Genomic DNA, 27,186 nt, shown 5'->3' on the forward strand with positions numbered 1-27,186 from the left:
ACTTTCTTAGGGCTTGGTACAGAATGTTTTTGAAATAGAAGGACCATGCCTGGATTAACACAAATATATGAGAATTCATGCAATTTATACTCTGCTGATAGTCCCTGTCTAGGAATACCAGGAAGTATATGAAGAGTTTGCTTGTCCTGTGAAAGAACTAGAAGTTAATACTTTAGGCAAGAAATTAATCAATCTACATAGCCTAAACCTAGACACCTTTTCAAGTTTGTCATTTTCTTTCTTGGCCAAATTCTAGTCTTACAAAGTTTATATTATGTGATTTTAATTAATTTCCTCCTACCATTTTAGAGCTAGGAGATATTTAAGTTCATCTGGAGTGTCAATATGTGAACCAACAGGGTGTCTTCTAGCAGGGAATGTCTATATATTAACCACTTTAACTTTTACTGGGTGGAGTTTATATTTTGCCACTTGAGGGCATCCTGTCATTATGTTCCATTACAGAGCAGCATGGCTAAATTTCCATAAAAGTAATGGATTTCTCCCAAAACAACGTTATTTGCCAAAAGTGCTGATGAAGCACTGGAAATGATAATTTGCCATACTAAATATGCATTTCCAAGACTGTAGGTCAAACAGGGTTGTATTTCAGGAAATGCTAAGACAACAGAGAATGAGAAGTACCACAAATGCAATTAGATGCAAACTGCCCATCAGACAACAACATAAGCTTCACAGCTGTGTAGAAGCTTTGGCAAAACTTTGTTGCACCAGAGTTAGACAGTTTGGCCTGTGGTTGCGTGAACAGACAGCAAATGGATTTACCTCCATTCTTGATAATTCATGTATATCTTAACTTTCAGTAGTGAGAATGATGGTAGGGGTTTCAAACTGAGTAAAACTCTAGGCTGAGCTAATAAAATAAAAGGAACCACTTCAGTTAGTTGGGATCTTCACTACTCCTGCAAGTGTAGATGTCTGACACATATAAGGTATCAGCTTTCAGATGCTCGCAGATGTGACCATATTTTGGCTAAATTCTACAATGGCTATCATATCTAGCTCCCTTTATCTATAGTTCCACAATCCAGTGACATTATAATTTTATCATTATGTAGATTTATATTAAAGCATCACTGTAATTTTTTTACTGGTTTCTGTCTTCAATTTCTGGTCATTTACCTATGCAAAATAATCAGTTTTAATGTGCAAGGTTACATATGAAAATTTCAGTTCTTTATACTCTTATTATATTTAGCTTAGACAGTATTATTTTCTTTGTGCTGGGCTAGGAGTTTTGAAACTGAGGGATACAGAAATTGCAGTCACCTGGGCTACTGACTATAGTCTGATAACAGATCCTAGACATGAGTTTGCTAGCCTTGGCAGTAAAGCAATGGAACATGCCACATTTCTTTTTCCTTTCCACAACAGCTTCCTCCATATTAAATGAGTACTGATTATGAGCTGTGTCAATGTAAGATTTCCTCTTTCCAATCTTGGCCCTCAGTCAGACTTTTTTCTCTCCCACCTTATAACTTTTCTACACCTGGGTCAGAAACCACATGCTGTCCCTTTATTAACCTTTCATTTAATCAGCCCTTCTCACTAGGCTCATAAACACAACCCTCACAATAAAACTTTATGTACAAGAAATGTGCTTCTATTTAACAGTCAGTTTAACCTCTCCTGTCTTTCATTTTTCTTTCCCTCTTCAAACGATACTCACATGGGGAAAGAGACTCAGTCACACTTTTTTCCACGTGCTCTTTTCATTTCCGATCACACTGCTCCACTGACTGAAGTCCTCCCAAGGAGGATCTCTGACTGTTGTCTTATCTGAATCCTCCAAACCACCCAACTACTTACTAGTCTTCCCACTAAAACCCCATCCCACAACTGTAGATTCATTGCTCCCTTTTGCTGTGCTTTGTTCCAAATTGCTTGCATTCTTACAGAAAAAGGATTTGGAAGAGCTGCCACCAGGATACTTCGGCTCTCCATGCAAATGAAACCATCACAGTATTGCCAGTGCAGGGGTGAGGATAAGCCATTGTCAAATTCTCATCTTCCATTGTGAAAACCCCTCTCCTCCATCCTCTGCTGGGGTGCAGAAGTGGGCTTCTAGCTCCACCACCCTACTGCAGCATGCCATCAGAGGTGTTATCCTCTCTCTTGTCTCTATGGAGAGCAGGGTCCAAATGAAGATTGGCACCTATCATTTAAATTATGCCTTCAATCCATTTGTTTAGACTCTTGGTCCATGAGGTTATCCACAAAGTCTAGTTCCTTCTATGGGAAACACATGCCCAAAGAACTGTGGTATTTTTTTGTGAATTCTTGCAACTAAGAATTTTGAAAAAAGATATCCTTAACATTTGATTATAGTGTTGCTCATATGAAAGCAAGCTAACATGATGTTAGAGTAGGTAGCCTCTTGATAGTGCAGCCACTGTATCATTAGGGGAAGAAGGTTGTAGAAGCATCCTTGGGAAGTCTTGCAGACTGCTTATCCTCTCCTCGTTGCTTTTCTCCAGGCATCCGTCATGGCTCACCATTGCAGATATGGATTTTATTTTTAGTATGGCCTTATCCAGTGGTTTTACTTCATCATTATAGAATCATCATAGGATCATCATAGAGTCATTATAGAACAGTCTGGGTTGGAAGGGACCTTCAAGATCATCTAGTGGCACCAATCACTGTCATGGGCAAGGACACCTTCCACTAGAACAGGTTGCTCAAAGCCCCATCCAACCTGGCCTTGAATACATTCAGCTATGGTGCATCCACAACTTCTCTGGGTATTTTTCTTTCATTTCCCAATGAAAGGAAGGCTTTGGAGTGGGGGAAAAAAAAATAAGGAATAAATAAATAAAAGGAGAAGATGCAGAAACAACTTTCTTTATGATCCAAGAGAAAAAATCAAAATCAGTTTATCTGTTTCAGAGCTTCTTCGCAACAGTTATCTAGAAAAATGCCAGGGGGAGAAAACTGTTTTTCCTTTTCCTGATGTATTTTATTGTGAACACAGGCAGAGCTTTAACACTGATTTTTTCTTGTTTCATAGATGTCAGATGCAAATTGCCAAACCTCAGCGTTCTCTGTCATGTTCAGTGTTAGAGTTAGCAACATTCCACAGGAACCATAAACCTTGCAAAACAATGTCAATTTCATCAAGAATAATCTGCTAATTATAAAAGAGGAAAAAAAGCATATACTATTCAATGATATTTTAATAATTGAAGCTATACTTTCTGTTGCTCCTTAGCGTTAGAACTGTGTAATTGTACTGTCTAACAAGTACATCTGAGCAGGAAGAGATTCTGTAAAGATTTATTTATATAAATAAATATATAAATAAAATATCAATTTTGCGGTAATATATACAAATAATATCAAAATATGAGGCTTTCAGAGCAGAATATAGGTCAAGAAAGAAAAATAAAATTAAGCATGTTTTTTATAACAGCAAAAAGAAATCTGGAAACAATGAGTTAATGGTAAATCTTTCTTTTTTTTTTTTTTATTTTAGAAAAAAATTTGTCCAGGCTTATTAAAACTTATCTAACGTATTGCATGAAAGATATTTTCTCAGCCATCTTAAAAAATTTCATCATTGGAAAGAAAAAATTGATACACAGGAATAAAATCTATTCCATCCATGTAACAAGCTGCTCATTCTCCATGAAATAAAATGAATGCCATGGCCCTTTTAAACAGCACAGGGGAGATATTTGGTGTGAAAAGAGATGTAGAAATAATTCTGCAATTCCGATAACACCTTTGGCAATAGATACTCACTGCATATGAGACTTGAGCATCCATTTCCACCTGAAAATTCTCTCTCTCATGATTAGAGATACTATATTTCTGTGTTTCTTCTATTTATAAAGCAGCTTTATACTGCTCTGACAGTAGCATTAAGCATCTTCTGTAATTTGAGGTCACAATCATTAAGTCAATGACTCCATATCTTCAGGAACAAGTAAGTGCAGGAACACCTGTTCTCAGCTATGTCATCTTAAGGGTTTTAAGAACTGAACAAATAATTTTATATTATTTTAAATTATTTTAAATACTGTGGAGAAAAAAGTTATGACCATGGTCATACAATGCTTGTATATGTGCTTAACTTCAAATGCACAAGTAGTCTCACTACCTGTAGTGTGAGAAGTCACATGATAGGATTAGTCCCCACACTGCTTGTCAGTTTATACTGCCAAATGACTCTTCTCCAAAATTTGATGTTGAGTGACACTGCTCTCCCTTACCCTCACTGCCAGAAGCTGGTACCCAGGCAGACTCTATTTGGTGATGTACCGGCTCCTGGCAACAGTATTCAAGTGTGAAAAGGTTAGTACATACTTGAGATCTCTTCCTAAAAATATACAGGTTCACCAGTAGACTCCAGGGAGGACCTTAGAGTGTTATAAATTGGTTTAGGAACACAATTTGCACCTCAGTACAGCTGCCAAATATCATAGAATCATAGAATCATTGAATGGTTTGGGTTGAAAGGGGCATTAAAGATCATCTAGCTCCAACTCCTGTGCCATGGGCAAGGACACCTTCCACTAGACCAGGTTGCTCAATGTTCTATCCAACCTGGCCTTGAACACTTCCAGGGATGGGGCAGCCACAGCTTCTCTGAGCAATCTGTGCCAGGGCCTCACCATCCCCATAGTGAATATTTTTTTCCCAGTATCTAATCTAAGCCTACCCTCTGTCAGCTTAGTCATTTCCCCTTATCCTATCACTAAATGCCCTTGTAAAAAGTCCCTCTCCAGATTTCTATTAGGCCTCCTTTAGGTAGTGGAAGGCTACTTTAATGTCTGCCCAGAGCTTTCTCTTCTCCAGGCTGAATGAGCCTATCGAAATCTGACACAGTATTACATGCTCATTACATATGTTTTCACTCATTGTCGACCTATGACTTCCTATTAGATTGCCACAATGGCCAAGAATTAAAGGAAAATAGTATGTTTAACCAAAAGCAAAATGTTTGGTTTATGCCATTGGTTACAGCATTCAACACTTGAGTATGTTGCAAAATCTCATGCAAAGATGGAAGCATTATTCTAGGCCATGTTTGTGTATGAATGTTTGCTCTTTCTACGGATTTTCTCACTGTTATGTTTATCGAGAAACCTAAAAGGAGGCAGATCTAAAAATGAATTTTTATTAATCCAAGGATATTTATCTATATGAGAGACTTGAAATAGAAGCCTATCTGTGAAAAAGCAATTCTAACACATTTTATGCAAATATTACATTTTATTTAACTTAGTCCTATTAGCCATATAGAAAGAAGAAATACAGCAAGATATTTCCTCTTTTTTTTTGTGCTGCTACATGGTGAAGTCTTAAGAGGGAGGGCATTATGTTAAATTTCAAACATCCCTTTGGTAAGTGGCTTTATATGTTGATGTGTGCCACCTCTACTCAACCTATGACTTCTTAGAACACCATAATATATGACTTTAAGTATTTCTTCTTAAAGCAATGATTGTAAAGAGGGCAAATTTACAGCCATCTTCTTTTGCTATATGTGCATTATCTGTTGCTTTCTGTATTGCCCCAGTTAACTATGAGCTGTGTCCTGGGTTCAGCAGTAGCAGTCATTTTTCTCCTTCTTGGTAGCTGGTGCAGTGCTGTGTTTTGACTTTCAGCTGGGAACAAAGCTGATAAAAATAATGTTTTGGTTTGGCCAAGGACTTTGTGGGCCTCATGCTCTGCAGGGAGGAGGGAAGCTGGGAGGAAGCAGAGACAGGACACCTGACCCAAACTGACCTAAGAAGTATTCCATACCACAGCACGTCATGCCTGGGATGTAACTGGGAGAGGGACCCAGAAGGGGGTTAGGGTGGACTGCAGGGTTGGAGGAGGTATCAGTCGGTGCTTAGTCGGGCTGGGGGGCGAGTTATCGGTCGCCTGGTGGTGAGGTGTTGTATTCTCTTCCCTTGTTATTTCCTTTATCATTACTATTATTGGTGGTAGCAGTAGTGATTTGTGTTATACCTTAGTTACTAAACTGTTCTTATCTCAACCCGTGGGAGTTGCATTCTTTCTGATTCTCCTCTCCGTCCCTCCGAGAGTAGGGGGAGGGCAAGAAGTGGGGGGGCAGTGAGTGAAAGCTGTCTGGCATTGGTTAAAACCACAACAAGCGGATACATTAGAGTGTAAAGTCAGTAGGAATCATTCCATTGATGTCAGAAATTGATTAGGAAAATTTCTAACTTTTCTTGTGTCTCCAGGAAACACACATAAATTTGAAAAAAGTGAAGGTTTGCATTCTGTTGAAAATTTGTCCTGTGTAGTACAATGTGTGACTTGTATACCCTATCATATCAAGTTCCTCTGTCCTTCTATTCAGGGCTTATAGTCTCTACAGATTTGATTAGAGAAAGTTATTCATGGTTTGTTCTCAGAAAAGGCCACTTAACTGCAAGGACATCGATCTGTTTGGCTTCTTTAACATAATGCTTTCGCTGCTATTCAATCACTTAATGCAATACAATTTTTCATATGCTTTCTCTGCTAGGCCTCTATTTTTAGTGTTTGGATCTTTGTAACAATTTACTACATCTGCCTTTTGATTTCCTATATCTGTCACAGAGCTAGAAATGTGAAGAAGACATGCTTCATGAACCCATGGTCTTCTACCAGGGCACAGAAGACTTTGATTTTGCTTTAATCCATGTTTGTCACAACATTTTTTAACACCACCACCATTTTCTCCAATTTTCCCTTTTCTTTATTGCTGTGGTAGCAACATTGTGACCAAAGTACAGTCCCAGAGACACCTCTTGTACAATGTCAGCACCATATAAAAGGGACAAAAAAAAGAATTGACTAACCAATTCCAAACTGGTTGAAATTGGTTAGTCAGCAAAAATTCTTTGCACTTTCCCCTTTCCAAATTAACAAAAAATATTAATGGTGTGTTTATATTAAAAATATTTTGAGTTATACTTTATTTCTTTTGAAGAAAACCTAAATAGTTTTTAAGACGAAAAAAAAGGTTCAATAGGATCCACAGAGGAAAAAGAAAGTTTCTATAATTTCAGACAGTATAAAATACTTACATAATGTCGTCACTGACCATATGAAACAGAGTTGTCTTCAGGATCTAGACATAGGCTATCAACACCAAAACGCTTCTTTAAATCATTAAGATCCTGCTTAGGATGTGCTCTTTTTTGAAGAATAATTACAAATTAAACATTGCCATAACCTTCCTATGTTTTAGCACTTTTTAGAGTAAATGCCTTACTTGCTATTAAATGGAAATTTGTATTTCTTATTGTATTCATTGTATCTCGTAGACAGCATGTTGAACACGAAAAAAGTTATCCATTGATTCTATGCTTTTTTTTCACATAAAATCATAGAATCATACAATAGGTAGGGTTGGAAAGGACCTTAAGATCATCTAGTTCCAACCCCCATGACATGGGCAAAAACACCTCACACTAAACTGTGTCACCCAAGGCTTCATCCAACCTGGCCTTGCACACCGCCACAGATGGAGCATTCACAGCTTTCCTGGGCAATCCATTCTGGTGCCTCACCACCCTAACAGGAAAGAATTTCTTCCTTATGTCCAATCTAAACTTCCCCTGTTTAAGTTTGAACCCGTTACCCCTTGTCCTGTCACTACAGTCCCTAACGAATAGTCCACCCCCAGCATCGCTATAATGCCCCTTCAGATATTGGAAGTCTGCTATGAGGTCTGCACGCAGCCTTCTCTTCTCCAGGACGAACAGCCCCAACTTTCTCAGCCTCTCTTCATACAGGAAGTGCTCCAGTCCCCTGATCATCCTTGTGGCCCTCCTCTGAACTTGTTCCAACCGTTCCATGTCCTTTTTATTTTGAGGACACCAGAACTGTACATGAATCTCCCAGTAAGGTCCCACTAGAGCAGAGTAGAGGGGCAGGATCACCTCCTTTGACCAGCTGGTCACTCTCCTTTTGATGCAGCCCAGGATATGGTTGGCTTTCTGGGCTGCAAGTGCACACTGAAGCTGGCTCATGTTCATTTTCTCATCGACCAGCACCCCCAAGTCCTTCTCCACAGGGCTGCTCTGAATCCCTTCTCTGCCCAGCCTGTAGCTGTGCCTGGGATTGCTCCGATCCAGGTGTAGGACCTTGCACGTGGCATGGTTTAACTTCATAAGCTTGGCATCAGCCCACCACACAAGCATGTCAAGTTCAATCTGGGTGGCATTCTTTCCCTCCAGAGTACCAACTGAGCCACACAGCTTGGTGTCATCGGCAAACTTGCTGAGGACACACTCAATCCCACTGTCCATGACACAGACAAAAATGTTGAACAAGACCAGTCCCAACACTAATCTCTGTGGGACATGACTCGTTACTGGTCTCCAACTGGACACTGAGCCATTGACCACAACTCTTTGTGTGCTTCCATCCAGCCAGTTCTTTATCCACTGAGTGGTCCGTTCATCAAATTGTTGTCTCTCCAATTTAGAGACAAGGATGTCGTGTGGGACAGTGTTGAACGCTTGGCACAAATCCAGGTAGATGGCATCAGCTGCTCTACCCCTGTCCATCAGTTTCGTAGCCCCATCATAAAAGGCCAGCAAATTGGTCAGGCAGGATTTCCCCTTGGTGAAGTCATGCTGGCTGTCACCAAGCACCTTGTTGTTTTTCACGTGCCTTAGCATGCCTTCCAGGAGAATCTGCTCCAACATTTTTGCCAGATGGTCTCAAACCAGATCCTCTCCTACAGTGGGCCTAGTGTCTTCATACTCACAGACCCTGCACCTACCTTCCAAGTCTTGGGTGGTGTTGTCAGAGCATTTGCCAGTGAAGACCGAGACAAACAAGTCATTAAGAACCTCAGCCTTCTCCAAATCCAAGGTAACCATTTCTCTTGATAGCTTCCTGAGGGGGCCTACATTGTCCCTAGTCTGTCTTTTATTCACTATGTATCTATAGTATCCCTTCTTGTTTTCCTTAAGATCCCTAGCCAAGTTTAATTCGAACTGGGCCTTAGCTTTCCTAACCTCGTCCCTGGCTTCCCAGACAACATCCTTGTATTCTTCCCAGGCCACCTGTCCTTGATTCCACCTTTTATAAGCCTCTTTTTTCCTTCAAATTTTCCTCATCAGCTCCTTATCCAGCCAAGGAGGTCTCCTGGCCCTCCTGCTGCACTTCCTTCCAGTTGGGATTCAACACTCCTGAGCTTGTAGCAGGTGATCCTTGAATATCAACCAAGAGTCTTGGGCCCCCCTGCCCTCTAGGGCTATATCCCATGGAACCTTACTAAGCAGATTCCTGAAGAGGCCAAAGTCTCCTCTCTTGAAGTCCAGGGCAGTGGGCTTTCTGAGTGCTCTTCTCACTGCCCTAAGGATCTTGAATCTGAAATCCATTTAAATTTATGTATGTTAACATGAGTCAGTTTTACCTGGCAAGGTATCTTCATTGTACCTATCATGTTTCTCCTATTTTGCCTAATTTTCCCTTATTTTTCTTCTAAATTTTCTTTTAAACCTCAGTCACCGCTAACTAACAGTGCAGCAAAGCCAAAATTCTTCAACAATTTAAAACCCTCTCAACATGACTGATTTTGAGATAGGTAGACTAATGACCTAAACAATGGTGCAGAGGTTATAGAGGTACAAAATTGTTGCCAAATACTGACTTCACTTAACCACTAAATTATTATCAAGTACATGTTATAGCACATGCTAGTGGTGTCTGTTATGAAGAATATAAAAATTAACCAACCTCCCTTCAGTGTAGTGTACATCATTCATACCAACTTTTTAATTGTATGGCCTATCTAGCCCTGGGAACCGTATCAATTCCCTTGCAAACACTAAAAAAAAAAAAATGCTGGTATTATGTAAAATCTTGGAGAAATCACTGTCAATTATCTCAAAAAAATCTTTATTATATTCTTTGATGAATTCTAGAATGTAAATTATTTAATGTTGGGTTGCCTCAAATGTCTATCTCAATTATCAGTAGTCACATAAGTTTGGATTTAACTTTCTTTAAGCTCTTTTTTTTTAATACATCACAAGTACATATCCAGCAATCTATTTCTTAATTCGCTGTCTTTATATACATATGTAGTCTCACAGTTTTTAACACACGATAGTATATCAAGTTTCAAGAATGACCTCTCAAATTCCTTAATTTATAGGGTAATTATGTATCTGTAACAAACAGGGTTTAACAGAAAGAACTTGATACATTTGTGCTTTCCCTTTATTCAACTGTAACTCCCATAGGTTTCAAAGATCTTTGGTTTAAAGGTGCTTTCAGCTGGAAAATGTAGAAAAAAAATATGTATTGTTCATTACTAAGGAAGAGTTTTATCTGACAGTTGTGAATAATGTTAAGTTTTGAGTTGTTGTTTTTGTGTTTGTTGGTTTGAGGCTTTGGTTTATTGTGGTTTTTTTTTTTGGTTGGTTGGTTGCTAGTTTTGTTCTGGGTTTTTCCCCCCCAAATGCCTGTTGGAATATAACAAATAAAACATTTGGAAAATTACATACATGAATTTCATGACAGTATTATGTAGTTTGCCATTCAAGCTTTATAGTGTTAAGCGTAATGTAATTAAATACAGAGAATTAGGGATTCAATCAGATGCTGTCTAGACCTTTTCTACAGAAGAACAGTGGGGACATTCAACAGAACTGGAAGACAGCATAAATGTAAATTAACATAAAGCTAACTGAAAGACAGCAAAGATGAATCTGATAACAGAGAACTTTATATAAAAAATACTTTACCTGTGGTGCCAATACCACAAGATGTTATAGAGGACAACAATATGAGATTACAGGAAAAGACAAAGTATGTGGATGAATAAGAATATCATCCTCAAATGTATCTGAAAAGATTAAGAATTTATATAAACATTTGCAGATACGCTGTGAAACCACTTTGTGAAATAATTGTTCCATATAAAATCTGAAAGTCCTGGGTGATGGTTTGCTGTGCAAATTTTCTTTTAAGAGGTCGGGTTGGTCTATACCTTCACTATGCTGAGTCCTAGAAAGTCATAGCTTGTTTTTTTTTTTAAAAAAAAAAAAAAGGTTTCGGTGAGAGAGTTTTATTGTGAAAACTCCCCTTATTTTTGTGGAAAACGGAAATACTAAGAAATATTGTCTTGAGCAGCTACTTACTGATCAGAAAATTGATAGATGTATATGTATCCTTGCTCTGTGCTCATAAAATGTTGCAGTGGGAGTACCAACAAAACCAAACATGCATATTAGCTTAATTTGGCAAATAATGATTTCTGATAGCACTTTAAATTAGATTTGGTTTTAGAGGAGACTGATCATTCACTTTGAATGACAATTAATTTGGGAATGAAAAGTAAATCAGCCTTTGTCTATGTTTACAACAATAAAGCAGGGTACATTTCATATCACCAGCTTAACTGTTTTAAAGATAAAAGTAATTGCAGATTAAAAGAGAAATGACAGTGGAGATTGTTTTCTACTTTTTGTCTTGGAAATTTCAGTAATATTCTTTTCTCTACAATCTGTCCTCTGCCAGTCTTTTTGCTGTTCCTACAGTTCTGAGGTGAAAAAGGCTTTCTCAGAGCATAGCAATACTTTGAACCTCAGATACATGTGAATTTGATATACGATGCACCTCAGCTGCCTTCTGCTATTGAACTCAGTGACACATCTTTTACCATTTCCACACCTTTAGGCTATTGTGTTTCAAACCATCATCTTCAGTTTTATCCCCTTATGTTTAAGCTCCTCAGGGCAACAGCTATATCTATCTTTCTGTTTGCAAGGCTTCTGGTCCTTTCTAGAGCCCTATCATCATTGCAATGTATATAAAAAAATCAAAAGAACTTCCTTTCCTACATTTCCATTTATCCTTGACTCTGTTTCTTTTTTCCTTGCTTCTGGCTTTGTTCCAGAGTTTCTATTCCTAAACTGAATTGTGCTATAGGACAACAGTTATGAAAATTATTTGTACATTGGTCTGATAAAAAGAGTGCAGGTGAGATATTTTTAAAGTACCTGAAGTGAATTCTAGAGTTGGATTAAACAATTCAGGCTCACTTTGTGGATTCTTTGTAACACTATTCAGAAAGTTTGCCTGTCATAAACAGTATTGATTTGCCAGTAATGAATCTCCAGTGGCAGAAAGCATTTTACACTTCAGCTTTTAAGATATAATCAAAGATATAATATTCTAAACTGTAATCTTGTTTTAAGTTTTATATTGCTTACTTACTAAGATGAATAAATAAAGTGTATGCCAAGTTATTTTCATGTATTGTTTTCAGAAATGGGACTCTCATTTTAGGGATGACACAAAATAATAGAGTAAGATCAGAAGTTATATTTTATATTTCAGCTGTCGCAGGTAATCTATTTTTCTGGACCATCCGCCACAAAAAGTAGTGAAGAATAAAGCTTATTTGAGACAAATTTCACATCAAGTGTATAAAATAAAAGCCTTATTAATGTGTGAGACTGATTTATTAATTGAAAGATAATCATTTAACATATATTGTTAAATTTTTGCTGAAAACTAGAAATTGTTTGGACAGTTGTTATTCACTTTGTCTAATCTCACACATCTAATACAGGATGTGAAAAAGTTTAGGTTTCTAATACAGTCATAATAGAAAAAGCAAGAGTTTGCCATTGCTCTCTGAAGGAAGCAAAACCATTAGCTGAGTTAAAGACTTTAAAAGTGTATATAGTCCCTGAGGATCCATTCCAGCAAAGACAACCATGAGCATACTGGATGAGAACTGGAGAATGTTACTGGGCAGAAGGATCACCATGGGGAGCAGGCACATGTTCTGTCTGTGAATGTGAGTCAGGGGCATTGGATCACAGGAAGGAAAGAATAAAGGCTTGCATAGAGCCAGTGCTGTAATGTAAGGCCACTCTACAAACCTCACTACACCCAGATAGAGAGATGGGCAGCGACAATACATAGCAAGAGCATTTTTTCCATTACTTGAGACTTGTGACTCAAAAGCCAATGCTAAAAGCATCTTCTTATAATGTTCAAAGATTCTTATCATACAGAACAATTATTTTAACAAACTAGTTTGTTGGTTTTTTTTGTTTTGTTTTTGTTTTTTTTCCTCGGAATGTGGTATAGAGTTAGTCAACTAGACTGGGCAAAGAGCTACACTAACATAACTGATCTTTCAAAATTAAGCCAGCCCTTGGGGGAGCTTATCTGTGTTTTCTGGTTTCATATTGGAGATAATGAGCCCTCATGGGATCCATCTGGTACAGGTAGAGGCTGTTCTGATAAGTCTGTGCAGTAAGCTTAGTTTAGTTACTGAACAGATAAGCAGTCCATGGGTAAAGGAGACTGACCATATGCAGGAAGAATAAAGCTGCTTCTGAGTGCTACAAATTAGATTTTTTCCTAAGAAGAAAAATTGGTGAAGGAAATATTTTTTACATGCAACAATTATAACCTTTGGAAGGCCCATGAAATATATAGGCAATAAAAAAATAAAAAAAAAAGCCATGTTATTATATATTTATGATCATAGACTTCATTTGCAAGCTAGACAAGGTTGGTCTAATCAACAGAATGCAAAATCGTGCAGAGGACATGGAAATTTTCTTCGCGCTAACAACAGAACTTCCTCTGAGATCAGAATCTCTGCACATATGGTAACCAAGTACTATAAGTTCATGGTCTTTGCTGTTGTCAAACTATGCTTCAGACAGGACCGGGATCTGCAGCTGTGTTTAAGAAAGCAGACCTCTGAGATAATCAATTCCGTTAGGTAAACTTCTCATATTATTCTGAGTTCTTTGTTGTGAAATATATAAGAATGAAGGTCATGTCCAAAAAAAATCAGGTTTCAGGATGGCTGATGCAGTACATTAATTGAATAGAATCTGTCTGTTAAAAACGATAGTTCAAAAAATGGATCAGAGAAAGGAGACATGGAGCAATTCCAACATGATCATCTTTTTTCCAGATCTAGGGAAAAAAAACAAAACAAAAAACTCTGAGAACCCAGATGTACCAGACAGATACAAAACACAAAACATTCTACAAATCAAGTAACAATCATGTTCATGTCTCACAGGATGTTAAAGATAACAGGGTCATAAAGTGCACTGGGATGAGAGAAAACAACGGGACTTGAAAGCAGAAGTTAAAGTAATCTTTACTTATTACACACTACTTTTAATCAGACTCGTGTAATTCAGGATGTCTTCAGTCCTGATTTACAAAAAATTGGATTTTCAATTTCAGGCACTGTTAAGCTGTGAATATAAATACTTAGCATGGGAATGTGCCTATCCTTACTCTACATGTCAGTTGAATGATCAAAAATGTTCTTTGTTTATTTCTGCTCTTTATGCAAAATATAACTGAAAAAGGGTAAAAAAAAGGCTCTAAAGTTTGCTGCTGAAAATGGTACTCCTACACTGCTTTTATTATGAATAAAAGAGGGGAAATGCTTTTCTGCGTCATCTGCTACATTGAATTAAATGCTGAGCAGATAACACATATGAAAGTATTTCTAAATCTCAGCTGTAGAAAGTAAGGGAATGAGCAGATGCTAATATCAGCATGGTTCAGTTGCAAAGTATTGGCTTTCTCAAATATCCAGTAATATAAGATTAATAGCACAGTTCAGCCTGTCTAGAGGAAAAGAGCAAGCAATGGATTTGTACCTTGTCATGAGCTTCACCTGACGCACAGTGGGCAAAAAACCTTGGAATGAGAATAGTGACACTCTTAAAGCCCTGATTTATAAAAAAGTACTGTCGCTAATATAAAGAAGCTATGACTGTCTAATATGGGGTCTACCAAACCACTTCATGACAAAGTTGATCAAAACTCTGTGCAGACCATGCTGCATTGGAAAGACCCCTAATTAATACTTTCTACTGATCAAATCCCAGGGTGGGTTTTGGAACCGACTTCAATTTCCTGTCCAAATATATATTTAACTACATACTTTCTTTTATAATAAAAACTAAATAGGCACAACGCCTATATGAAACAGTCAAACTGAATCCAAACAACTGGGTTATTTGAACAATCACATGCAAAATATTTTATATAAGCATTTTGTCCTGATTTTGGACTCTTGTTTAATCACAATTTTTTTAAATGGGACAGAACACCAGTTTTCCAAACCTTTCTTTTCCTTTTTGACTCTTCAGCTTCAGTAAAGTTTAAAACATACAGACAGGGATTTTTTAATCAAAATGTATAATGCAATACTCACCTAGGAAGTGGATTGTTCATTCCTTCCACTAGGACAACCATTATTCTCTTTATCAAAATCAGAGGCTCACAATTAGATGCCCTGGCCAATATGGCACTTTCTGGATAGTTTATTCAATTTCTCTCTTATAAAGTGTGAAATTCTCAGGAAGCCTAGATGGCCTTCCCCAAAACCATAGAATCATAGACTTATCAAATGGTTTGGCTGGAAGGGACCTTAAAGATCATCTAGTTCCAACCCCCTGCCATGGGCAGGGACACATTCTACTAGATGAGGTTGCTCAAAGCCCTGTCCAACCTGGTCTTGAACACTTCCAGGTGTGTTCAATGAACAGCCACAGCTTCTCCACGAAACCTGTTCTAGTGTCTCACCACCCTCATAGTGAAGAACGTCTTTCTAATACCTAATCTAAATTTAACCTCTTTCAGTTTAACGCCATAAACACTTGTCCTTTCACTACCTGCCCTGTTAAAAAGTCCCTCTCCAGATTTCTCGCAGACCCCCTTTAGGTACTGTTACGCTGCTTTAAGGCATCCCCAGAATATTCTCCAGGCTGAACAGCCTGAAATCCTTCAGCTTGTTGTCACAGAAGAGGTGCTCCAGCCCTCTGATCATCTTTGCAGGCCTCCTCTGGACTTGCTTAAGAAGGTCCACATTCCAGAGCTGAACACAGTACTCCAGGTGGGGTCTCATGAGAGTGGAGTAGAGAGAGAGAATCACACTTCTTTTCACACTTCTTTTCATGACATCCAAAATATGGGTGACCAACGAGAAAGATGAATGATATTTCAACAGCTGAGTAGATAGGAGCAAAGACCTTGGTAAAATTCAAAGTTCACAATTTCAGCTTTGAGAGATTTGCCAGATACTTTCTCACTTCCCAAATTCCTTCCCATAGTTCAAACAAGCACTTTATACAAGGAAATGATGATTTCCTTTATAAGAAAGCAAGCAGCAGTAAAAATTATCTCAGCCCAAACAGCATTTGCAAACAATTTTTTTCCTGATGCCCAAAAGGACAGAGGAAGAATTATTGATCTCTGATAAATCTGAAAAGACTGAATACTGGAGTGCTATACATGAATTGTAAGATGAAGGGCTCCATCTCCTAAGAGACACCTCAACATGGGACAACTGGATGGTGAGATTAGTTCTGAAGGATGTCTTGCTATCTTGCTGGTGAAAAAAAGGTCAAAGGGTTTCTCCAGCCTTTGCTGGGAAGGAGAACTTTGGCAGTTCTCCAGCCTACCATTTGGCCTCTAGTCAGCACCATGGTAGCAGCCTCCTGTGAGCAAGAGCTTGGCATAATAGCCTGTTTAGACAACATGCTGACTACGGTACCGAACAGAGAGCTGTTAGCAACACGGGTTGATTTGGTGAAAACAATTCTCAAGAGCCAGAGTCACTGAAAAATTACCAGGAATCATATCTGGCTGCTACCCAGAAAACAAGTTCCTTGAATTTGCAGTCCTTCTTCAGAGGCTTTAAGACCTTTCCAGAGTGTATCAGAGAAACTATTTGGAAAGTAAACTAACTATGAAAGACAGTCATCTACCTCAGGGGGACAGTTCACATCAGTGTAATTGAATTGAGAGATGCAGAAGGCATATTAGGTCATCCCATCAATCTTGTCACAGAGGGGAGGAAGGTACTGCAATCTCAAGTTAATTTTTTTCCTCTCTCATCTTCTTTCAACAATTCAGAGTAATAAGCCCACTCTTTTGGAAGGCAATTCTATAACATTATTAAAAGGTTTTGATATATGAAAATATTCTTAATCTCTTGTGTTTCTGGTTATGTACATATATAGAGTTTTCTACACCTGGTAGTGTTTAGTCACAGACATGATAGTGAGGAACACTTCCCACATTCTTATTTGCTTATTTTCTTCAATATGAAAAAGTTAAAAATACAGTAAAAATTTAAATTCCTGCTTCATTATTTTCTTTTTTTTTTTTTTTCCATGTTTCAGCAAAAGGAGAAGACTCTTAAAGAAATACAGTATAGCTCTGTCATTTTAAATGTTTGGGTTGGGGTTTTTTTCCAATTTTTAAAGCAAAATTCACTTCCAATGAAAATAGTTCTCATTATGAATTTCCCTTCTCAATAAAAACTTTTGTTTGAAAAATTGACTGATGCCCTTAAGAATTACAATATTGATTAATGGCTTGGCTTCACAAACGAAGATTTGGGAAGGGCTTTACCCATGCTTACTACAATCTCGAGCGACCAATGTCCTGAACTACCTGCATGCAGCGTTGGGCTTCCAGTGCACCTTATCGCGTGCTGTTTTGTCTACCACCTGACGCTGCAGGGCTTTGCAAGTGTGAGTAAACTCTTCAGGCCTGCACAGTGGATTTTTTAGGTGAGAACAGCGTGCGTGGAACTGGCCCCATCCTTTACATCTGAAGTTTATTTGCCAGGGCCTAGCTAGTTTGGACAGTGACAGCAAAGTCCTCATGTAGTAGGTTTGGTTACAGTGTCCTTCTCTTCGATGAATGGCCTTACAAGGCCAGACAAGCTCCATCTGCCCTGGTTTGAAGTTAGTTTTCCTTCTCCTGGGATAGTTTCCCAAAGACTAATGAGCAAGATTACTATTGCAACAACAAAACATCAGTAGGGTAAAACTAACCTGTCTCACAACGGTCTAACCCCAGCACAAGTTCCCTATTAGTGGGTGAACATACTAGCATAAATGCAACCTGTTTTAGAACAAAAATATGTCAATATTCTGCTTTTCCTAATTGTCTCTCTTCATTGCAGTTTTGGTGTCTTCCATAAAAACACGAACAGTGACAATAAGCAATTTAGGCTTAATATGTAGGTAGTGGCACTTTTAATACAATGACATCATATCGCACATTGAGAAAAAAGTCCTGGAGGGAAAGTTCTTGGTAACACATTGCTCTCTGGATCTACATTATTAGACTATTCAAGTGCTGCAGTGTTTTCTGCCCACAAAATTTGTATTCCTGTAAACATATTCTTAGTAGCAGAGTAAAATACTTCTCAAATGCAATTTGGAATACAGTGCACAAACAGGGACAGAGACCAGTCCCTTAAAGAAAATTTCTGAATACAGATGATGTTGTTGGTTTTGTTTTTTTTCTCATTTAGATTTATGGAGCTATTTTAAAGTCCTATATGGCTGCTGCTTTTAAATGACTTACCCTTACTTGAGAGCCTTGTGTAACAGGAACCAGAAGGGCACATGCCTCTGCACCCAGGGTGTTGTCCTCAACAGAGTACCTAAAAAGATTCAGGGAGATTTAGAAAGCTGAAGAGAAAATGGTCAGATCCTCACCTCACTGAAATTGGCAAAGCCCTGCTCTTCAGCAAAATATTTAAAATCTAGAAAGTTGGGAAGAGGTGAAAAAAAGGTGAAGCAAATAGCAAAGCACAGAAACATGGGCTTTGTTTCTAACATACACACATTTAAGCATTTTTCAGTCCTGTCTAATCTAGTTTAAACAAACCAAAAGTGACAGTATATGAACGTTTGTGAAATAAAAAGTGGGTATTAACAGTTGGACATCAATGGCATTGTGTAAATCCTTTACATGCATGTAAATTCTTAAACCATTATTTTAGAACAGCAGATATTTAGTGACTTTTTTCAGGTTAAATGCACTACAGATGTGGCTAAGTTAATTTCACAGTTTAAACCTTGGGCACATAGAATTTAAAACAGAACTTCATCACTGCAACATTACTCAGTTCTTTTTTCACTGAAAAAGATATGAAGTAGGTACATCAGCTCTAAACAATCGTTACTTTAGCACAGTACTTAGTGCTAACATTTCTGTTTCTCTACTGGAACTTTATATACTTACGTGTTCCCTATTACTGTAACTTCCTCAACCATTCCTTATGTGTTTAGCTACCCAATTTCCCTGTGAGACAGAATAAAACCACTTATTCATAAGATGAGGAAATGGGCTTGGAGGACTGTGACTTATCTAAGGTCTCATAGCAGTGGCTTGAACTTAGCCTTTTCAAGCAATAGGCTTAGAACCTTCACTTCTGAATTGACCTGATATCTTGCTTGAAACAGTCTGTGCATGGTATCTCACTAAATATGTTCTGAAATTAAAGAGCCCATTGCTAAGATTAGCACCTATTCTCACAAAATATTGGTTTCAGAAATCCTAATTCTTTCAGAAAATCAAACAAAAGCTCACTGTCCAGACAGCTGTATCCAGTTTATTTGGAGAAGTACAGCATTCTATAATTGAAATTCTATCATGTCAGATAACAGAACAATAATTATTATTTACAGCATTAATCCATACTTTTTACTTTTAGTGTGCTTCATAGGCGTACCAGCAGTTGGGTGGACAAACAGTACCTTCCCCCATGGTTCAGCTCTGAACAGAAAGTACTGGCACACAGGGGATCTCTCCAGATTTCCCCAACACTGTACACTGTCCTGTGGCACTGCAAAAAGCAGTACTTTTGTTACTGGCCATCTTCTTCTCTTTTGCATTGTATAACAGTGAAATGCTTTATGTTGTCAGTATTTTCTTGGTATTTTTCTTGATAATTAATAGCATATACTGTCCTTGACTTTTACAGTACTGTTTTCTTAAATCTCCTTTGTTTTATGAACACACACACACGAATACATACCTCTGCTCCAAAAATTTTCAGCTGAGATCCTCAGCAGCTAAAAAAACCATTGAGCTGCCACTGTTTAGGATGGAAATATATCAAGGAATCACCCCTTATTGTGGGAAAAGCACTGTATCACATAAATTAGTGAAACTGCACTTGCTTCACAAGTCTCCATTTCTCTGAGAACAATTAGATACAGTGTCCAATGTGTACACACACTAATGCTCATACACACGCACACACACATACTCATTTGTATTCAGAAAAGCAGCATAACTTAGTCATAGTCATTAAAGATAATAAGCTGTGATGATTTTTCATAGTTCATGAAATGGTCTGCATTGCATACATTCCAGTTTACATACATTCATTACTTCCAGCTAGGACAGTTTTATGCTAGAAATCTTAATATAGCCAGATTAGATAGGTAAATACAAATGGCCTGTACAAAGTGTGAGATCTGCAGTTCCAAATCCTGCACAAGATGGTGGAAGTTAGAAACAAGTATTTTTCCAAAATCTCCAGAAATTGTCATGGAAGGCTGGAAAACTCATTTCCAGTTTGAAATTTAACTCCCAGTTTACCTATCTTTAAAACAAGGAAATTAGTTTCAATAGTTAAACAAAAGAATATTCATCTACAAATATGTAAAAATATCCCCCCTTTTATGGAACTAATTTACAGTATCCTTTTTTAATGCTGTCCTTTTAGAAGGGAGAAAAAAAAACCCAGCAAAACAACCAAAAACATCTCTACAGTTTATTTGAGTGTCTCAAAGGCAGAGCAAGATGCAACCTTCCTAATAAACTAATGTACAAATTACCAGAACGTCATTGGCAAACCTTTCTGGTTACGCTACTGTATTTCCCCTGTTAAGCTTAAGTAATTCAGGAAGCTCTCTTCCTGACAGAAAAGAGAGGTAGTAGAATTAAATTTTCTTAGAATGTGACCTGGTTCCCTGAGATGCAGAGCAGGAAGGAGGCTTTCTACCTGAGTCTAACCACTGTTCATGGAGACTGTGTAATGCTCCCTAAAAGCAGCAGGGCTCAGAAACTGTCATCATAGATCAAATTCTCATTCCAGGTAACCCTCTAAAACTTACCCTGTAAAAGACAGCTGGCACTCAAAGGCAGAAATCTTATGGTTTCTGACTATCACTTGCTGAAGACTAGCAGGACATTAAGTCATCCAAATTGAATTTCAATGTTAGATTATTAAAGCGAAATTCCAGGAAAGAGAAAGCAATTGTGAAACTGCCAGGCATCCCATTTTGTACTGGGTCCTGTTTTTACTTCTGCCATTGACCTACTATTCATCCTCAATCCAGCTATATCACTTGACCCTGTTCCTTTTATACCACATCTGTCAGTAGTCTATTACTGTTTGATCAAATTCATCATGGAAATCAGTTGCTTTGCAAGTTTCTTTTTTTTTTTTTTTCTCCCCACCTTCAAATACAATGCTTGGTAAAAGACTAAATATAACCATGAAAAACAAGATACAGCATAACATATCTTTTCTGCCATTTTCTTCCCTAATGAGTATTTTCCAAATGTCATTACATCATGTGTTATGATTCCATACCATCAAGAGTTGCTTTCAATTTTGTGCTGTTGTGAATGTAGTACCCTCAATAGACATTGTGAATGAATGCCAGTTGTGGAGAGATTCATTAAATTTAGAAATTGTTCAGAATGTCAACTATTTTCTAGAAATAATGAGCATATAAGGTTTTCTATAGAGTTTCTTCCACCTGACAAAACAAATAAGAAAATAAATGGAAAGAAATTTTCCCAACTAAATCAGCTGACCCAGCTCTGATGTGAAAATCTTCAGGGGTTAGTAAAATTCATTAATAGTAGAATTACCATGAGAGCAGTTTCATCCCAACCGAAGCCATTTAATTATACCTTCAAGATTTGAATTATATTTGCTTCAAGCAGATTTCAAATCCACTTGAGTTTGGGGTATAAAGTTCATCCCTTAAAAGGCAGTGATTTAGTTAAGTGTTTGTTTTCCTGGAAAAGGTGCTTTGCAAAGAGGCTTCTACAAAACCAACAATCCTGCAGGGCCAGCCCTTCTTCCTGACTCTAGAAAAGCCGTCAGTAACTTTTATGCAAAGTGATATGTGAAAGGCCACACATTGAGTTAGCCAGAGCAAAGCATGCAAACATATGACATTTTTGTGTGTTTGTTTTCATTCTCCCAGATCACAAAAATAAAAAAAAAAAAAAAAAAGAAGCCTTAAAACTGAAAACTCCTCTTTGGAAGGGTTGAGTAAACACAAGGCTGAACCATTTCTCTTCCATAAAATTTTGGATGCAATTCAGCAAATGCTTTAGCCTATGTCTGTTTTGAAACAGAAGAGGATATGATGAACACAGAGAAAGCCTTCCTGAGCTGAATCTAAAATAAGAGAAGACAGGTAACATGGGCAATAATTTGACAGAGTATCTCAAACACTGCAAAATATGAATTATTTGAAACTTATCTGAACGCCTCAAGTGTTTGTTCTGGTGTCTCACATTCCAGTATGCTATAAATCTATTTACCTGACAGCATTGTAATGCTAGGAGAGTGTTTACAAATCCATTGCAATGGCACTATGTTATGAATACTGTTCTATTCACCTCATTCTGGTCTCCAAATTTGCATTAAATTGGAAGGGTCTTCTTGCTTGCAATATGATCCTTATTGGAAATACACCTTTGTTAAAATCAAATGAAGATACAAGGAGATGTTATGCTTAAAGAGAGTCGAACACATTGAGTTACTGTGAAGGAGCTTTCTCATTAATTGCCACTGATAGGTCAGTTAATGTTTTTAGAAGCATTTCTAAGAGAGTACAGCATGTGTAAGGCAATGCCTTGAGACATCATACTTGTGATGTTCTAAGACAGGAACAATAAGAATGTCTCTAGGCAATCTGAAGCCAGAGGTTGCCCTACCACATTCACTGGATCACCCAGTGGTTGCAAACTGTTGGTAAGGAGGGGCACCTTGTCAATGGCATATATCCCCCAGGCAGTGCCCTGTCATGCTCATTACTGTCTAGCATTGACACTGGGAGTGCCCTGGTGCTAATGAGAGGGCAGGTAGCTGGCTCCCAGGCATCAATATGTTACACTGCAGGAGGGATCCCTGATGCTCAGCACTGAAATGCTGACAACTTCTGCGCAGTGCATTTTGTCAACGTTACTGACATCTCGCCTTTTAGGAGTACGTCTGGTGTTTGGGAGAATGCTGAAGAATTATCACCCAATAACAACCTGGGAAATGCCCAATGTGCAATGAATAATAACCAAATGTTTCTTAGGCTTTTTTTAACATGTAGACTCCATACAATATAAAGAGGTAATTAGTACCCTATAGCAAAATCCTCACATAAGTGTGAAAATACTATATTGGTCTTCTTGCTAATCATCAATAACTACTGCTTTGGCTTTGGAAGATGGCCCAGCTCCAGATGCCTTTTGCTTTCCTGGCCTCTCTCTCACAGCTTTTACTAACTTTTATTCAGCCCTTGATTTCAACTCCCTAGACCCCCCTATGTTTTCTAATCGAAATGCTATGGCTCATCTGTACCCTGCTGTACATCTCCATGGTTCTTTCATAAGTTCACAAATACTCCAACTCAGAAAACACAGTGGAGTTCTGTTTGTTACTCTCAGGTGACCTCTCAACTAGTCTTTCAGAGAGAAATCTTTCACTCTAGCTGGTGTTTTTAGTTCAGAAAGAAGTCATGGGCTATGTAATGACAACATTAGCATATCCTGAAAGAACTATCAGCTAAGGGAGAGAGGCAGAGGAAATGGAAAGAAGAGGTCTGTAATCCTGAATGCATCTCTCATGCTCCCTGGTTTAGGTGGGTATAGGTTGAACTGTTTCACTTAAGCCAAACTAAGGCAAAGGGGTTTTTACATTTACTAAAATAATCTGCGTTTAATTAATGCTTATAGTTCAATTCATGTGAGTTTACTTAATACACTATTATCAAGCTGAAATTTGATGCTTAACAGTGGATTGTTTCTGCCAAAAACAAACATAAAAATGAACCTTTCAAAGGGGTAGAAATGTAAATCCATGAGTACAGAATGAAACAACTTCTGGAAATACAGTCAAATCAATGTTGACCTGAAGTTTGCGGTGTTGAAAATTATTCATAAAATCTGTAAGATTACATATCACTAAAATAAATAACCTAATTATTTCAAAGCAAACTAAAAAATCTTTTAGACAAATCTTCAGGCACAGGAACAGAAAATAAGTAACCTCAAATACTTATGTAGAAAATAAAGCAATATTGGAAGTTTGTTTCTCAATTTCTTGCCTTCACTTGTCTTTTTCCCCAGCAGGAACAGCTGGGAGTGGGATTTTTGTTCCATACACTGTGTAGGAAGAGAATTATGCACCTAAGAAATATTAGCTAACAGAAAGCTACAAGTTTACTGGCATGAGAGTTGGACTTCAGTAGCAGTGGAATTTATGCACTTGAAATGTCAACACCAGCATCAGAAATATTTTGAAGATCTTGATGAGTCTTAACATGATATTTTAAACTGCTCATTTCCTGACTACAGCCACTAAATAATATGGCCCAGTTTGGTTACGACCCATAGGTGCTGGAAACCTTAAACTCCAAAAGACCACTTCTCCACAAAATATCTGTTTGGAGTTGAACTTCAAAAAAAATTGCTCAAAAAGCAAATATCTGGCTTGTCAGATGTGACAGCTGGATAGAAATGAAGACCCTTACCCACCACAGTAACGTGTTTTGTTGATATTAATGTCTGGATTTCTATTCCCCCACCTTCCTTCCCCTTCTATTTTTTTATCAGCTCAGCAGAAATTTAATTTTGTTTGTTGTTCATAAATTAATTTTCTAAATTGTTCTTTGATCATCTTTCATAACCTGTTAAAATTGAGCACCCTTTTTTTCTTCTTGCATGTGTTATAACTTTTGCTTCTAAACAGAAAAATTTGAACAGTCTTAGCCTGAAACTTCCTGCACTTTTGCAGTCATGAATATTTATGGACAAATTGCTTTATGTGCAAATCTTTACAAATTAAAAAAAAAAAATCAAAAACATAAGTATCTCTCAAAATTTTGCAGATATCATTAAGGTAGTGTTAAAAATCAGGTTTGAGGAAATGTGTATAAAATACTTTCTTCAGTATTTATTGACTAGTGCCAACTAGCCATTGCTCTGTTGTCTTACAGTGAGCTGTACTGCACTGTGTTGGTTGCTGAAATCCCAAGTGATTCATAAGCTTCATCTTTTCTCAGAAACATGATTAGCCATTCTCCTGTCTCGTTCACATTTGTGTTGATCTTCCAGTAGATTAACAGGTACAGTAAAGGTACTATGGTACACTGCAGTCAACTTCATAGGCATGGCAAGGATGGCTGCTCTTAACTATGCACCTGTATTAGATATATTAAATGTGTTATCTTTTCATACATGTTGAAATCAATGTGAAGGTCTCCATCAGACTGGCTGGAGAAAGATTTCTTCAGCAGGACTTAACAGCTAAACCTGGAAAATATTAATCACAGGGTTAAAAAAAAAAAAAAAAAAAGGAAAAAAAGAAAAAAAGAAAAAGAAAAAAGAAAAAAGAAATATTTTTCCATCCAGAAGGTATGCTGGAAAACCTTGTTCTTGGCATCTTGAACTGGTTCTCATCTGGGTGCCATGAGCTGGGTTCAAGAAAAGCGATTGGAGTCTACAGCTGGAATCAGGACTACAGGCTGTTGTGAAATTAGTCTGCTGAAGGTTCCCAGGACTGATCTTTGCTTTTAAGACAGTTGGATTTGAGAGCTAGTGACAACGTTTTTCAGGAAGCACTCCTGTCATAGGATATTTCAGTCCCAGCTCCTCTCAGTTCCTCTATTTTATCCTGCTTTTCTTCTACCCAGATCTGCAGCAACCAGAAATCAGCTTGTCCGTCTTTTAAAATGACATTCTGTATGCAAATATGCTTGATGGTTCTGCTTGAAGACAGGTACCTTGGGGTCTTATGATATTTCATCTAATCAGTTAATGGATGTAAACTATATGTAAATTCATTAGAAGGATTCCTCTGTGCCTAGTGCCTTTGGCAGCTGATGTTCTTTAATCAGTACTTGGGCTAACTAAACCTATCCAGTCTGATCTTTTTAATTCTGTACATATAAACTGTATAAATTAACAAAACTTATTAAACAAGACATTTTCCATTACTCTTGGGATCTCTGTTATATTAGCAAGTTACTAAATGGAGATGAGGAGAAAATATAACAATATGTATATGCTCATTGATGATTTCTGTTCTTTTCTTATAACTAGTGTTTTCTCCTTCCAGTTTGCTTCAATTCCTGCTTCATAGCCACCTTGGAGATTTGCTTGTTTCTTCAGTATTTGCATAATACAAACTGCAATGTATATTTAGTGGATATGTACATACCAACCTACCACACAGTCCTATTATAAAAAATGTAGGCAAATATTAGTTCAGCAAAACCAGTAAGGATAACTTAACAATTAAAAGGATAACCAGTAAGGATAACATAGCAAATAAAAAACAGATTAGGGAGAACATAGGCCCCCTCAGGAAGCTCTCGGGTGAACCAGCTACACAGGATTTGGAGAAGGCTGAGGTTCTGAATGACTTCTTTGACTCGGTCTTCACTGGCAAAGGCTCTGACCGCACCACCCAAGTCTTGGAAGGCAGACGCAGGGACTGTGAGAATGAAGACCTTGGGCCCATTGTAGGAGAGGAATTGGTTTGAGACCATCTTAAAAATCTGAACATGCACAAGTCCATGGGTCTTGATGAAATCCATCCACGGGTCCTGAAGGAGCTGGCAAATGAAGTTGCTAAGCCGCTGGCCATCATATTTGAAAAATCATGGCAGTCAGGTGAAGTTCCCGACAACTGGAAAAAGGGAAATATAACCCCCATTTTCAAGAAGGGGAAAATGGATGACCCGGGGAATTATAGACCAGTCAGTCTCATCTCTGTGCCTGGCAAAATCTTGGAGCAGATTCTCCTGGAAGGCATGCTAAGGCACATGAAAACCAAAAAGGTGCTTGGTGACAGCCAGCATGGCTTCACTAAGGGGAAATCCTGCCTGGCCAATTTGGTGGCCTTCTATGATGGGGCTACAGAACTGATGGACAGCCGTAAAGCAGTTGATGTCATCTACCTGGATTTGTGTAAAGCGTTCGACACTGTCCCACACGACATCTTTGTCTCTAAATTGGAGAGACATCAATTTGGTAGGTGGACCTATAGTGGATAAAGAACTGGCTGGATGTCTGCACGCAAAGGGTTGTGGTCAATGGCTCAGTGTCCAGTTGGAGACCAGTAATGAGTGATTTCCCACAGAGATT

At 37.9% G+C, this 27,186-nt stretch overlaps 1 long non-coding RNA gene across 1 annotated transcript in view; it reads left to right on the top strand.

Moving 5' to 3' along the window:
* Positions 1-24,659, top strand: part of LOC133226360 (uncharacterized) — a 39,935-nt gene extending 15,276 nt beyond the window's left edge. The window contains exons 2-3 of the long non-coding RNA XR_009729485.1: positions 6,580-6,663; positions 24,169-24,659. This is a non-coding gene — a long non-coding RNA (uncharacterized LOC133226360). The remainder of the gene's footprint in view (positions 1-6,579; positions 6,664-24,168) is intronic.
* Positions 24,660-27,186: the final 2,527 nt, after the last annotated feature.

This window comes from Neopsephotus bourkii, unplaced genomic scaffold (genome assembly GCF_033783945.1).
Source record: "Neopsephotus bourkii isolate Nb327-2 ecotype Australia unplaced genomic scaffold, CSIRO-AGI_Nbou_v1 NB_1780, whole genome shotgun sequence".
Classification (NCBI taxonomy): Eukaryota; Metazoa; Chordata; class Aves; order Psittaciformes; family Psittacidae; genus Neopsephotus; species Neopsephotus bourkii.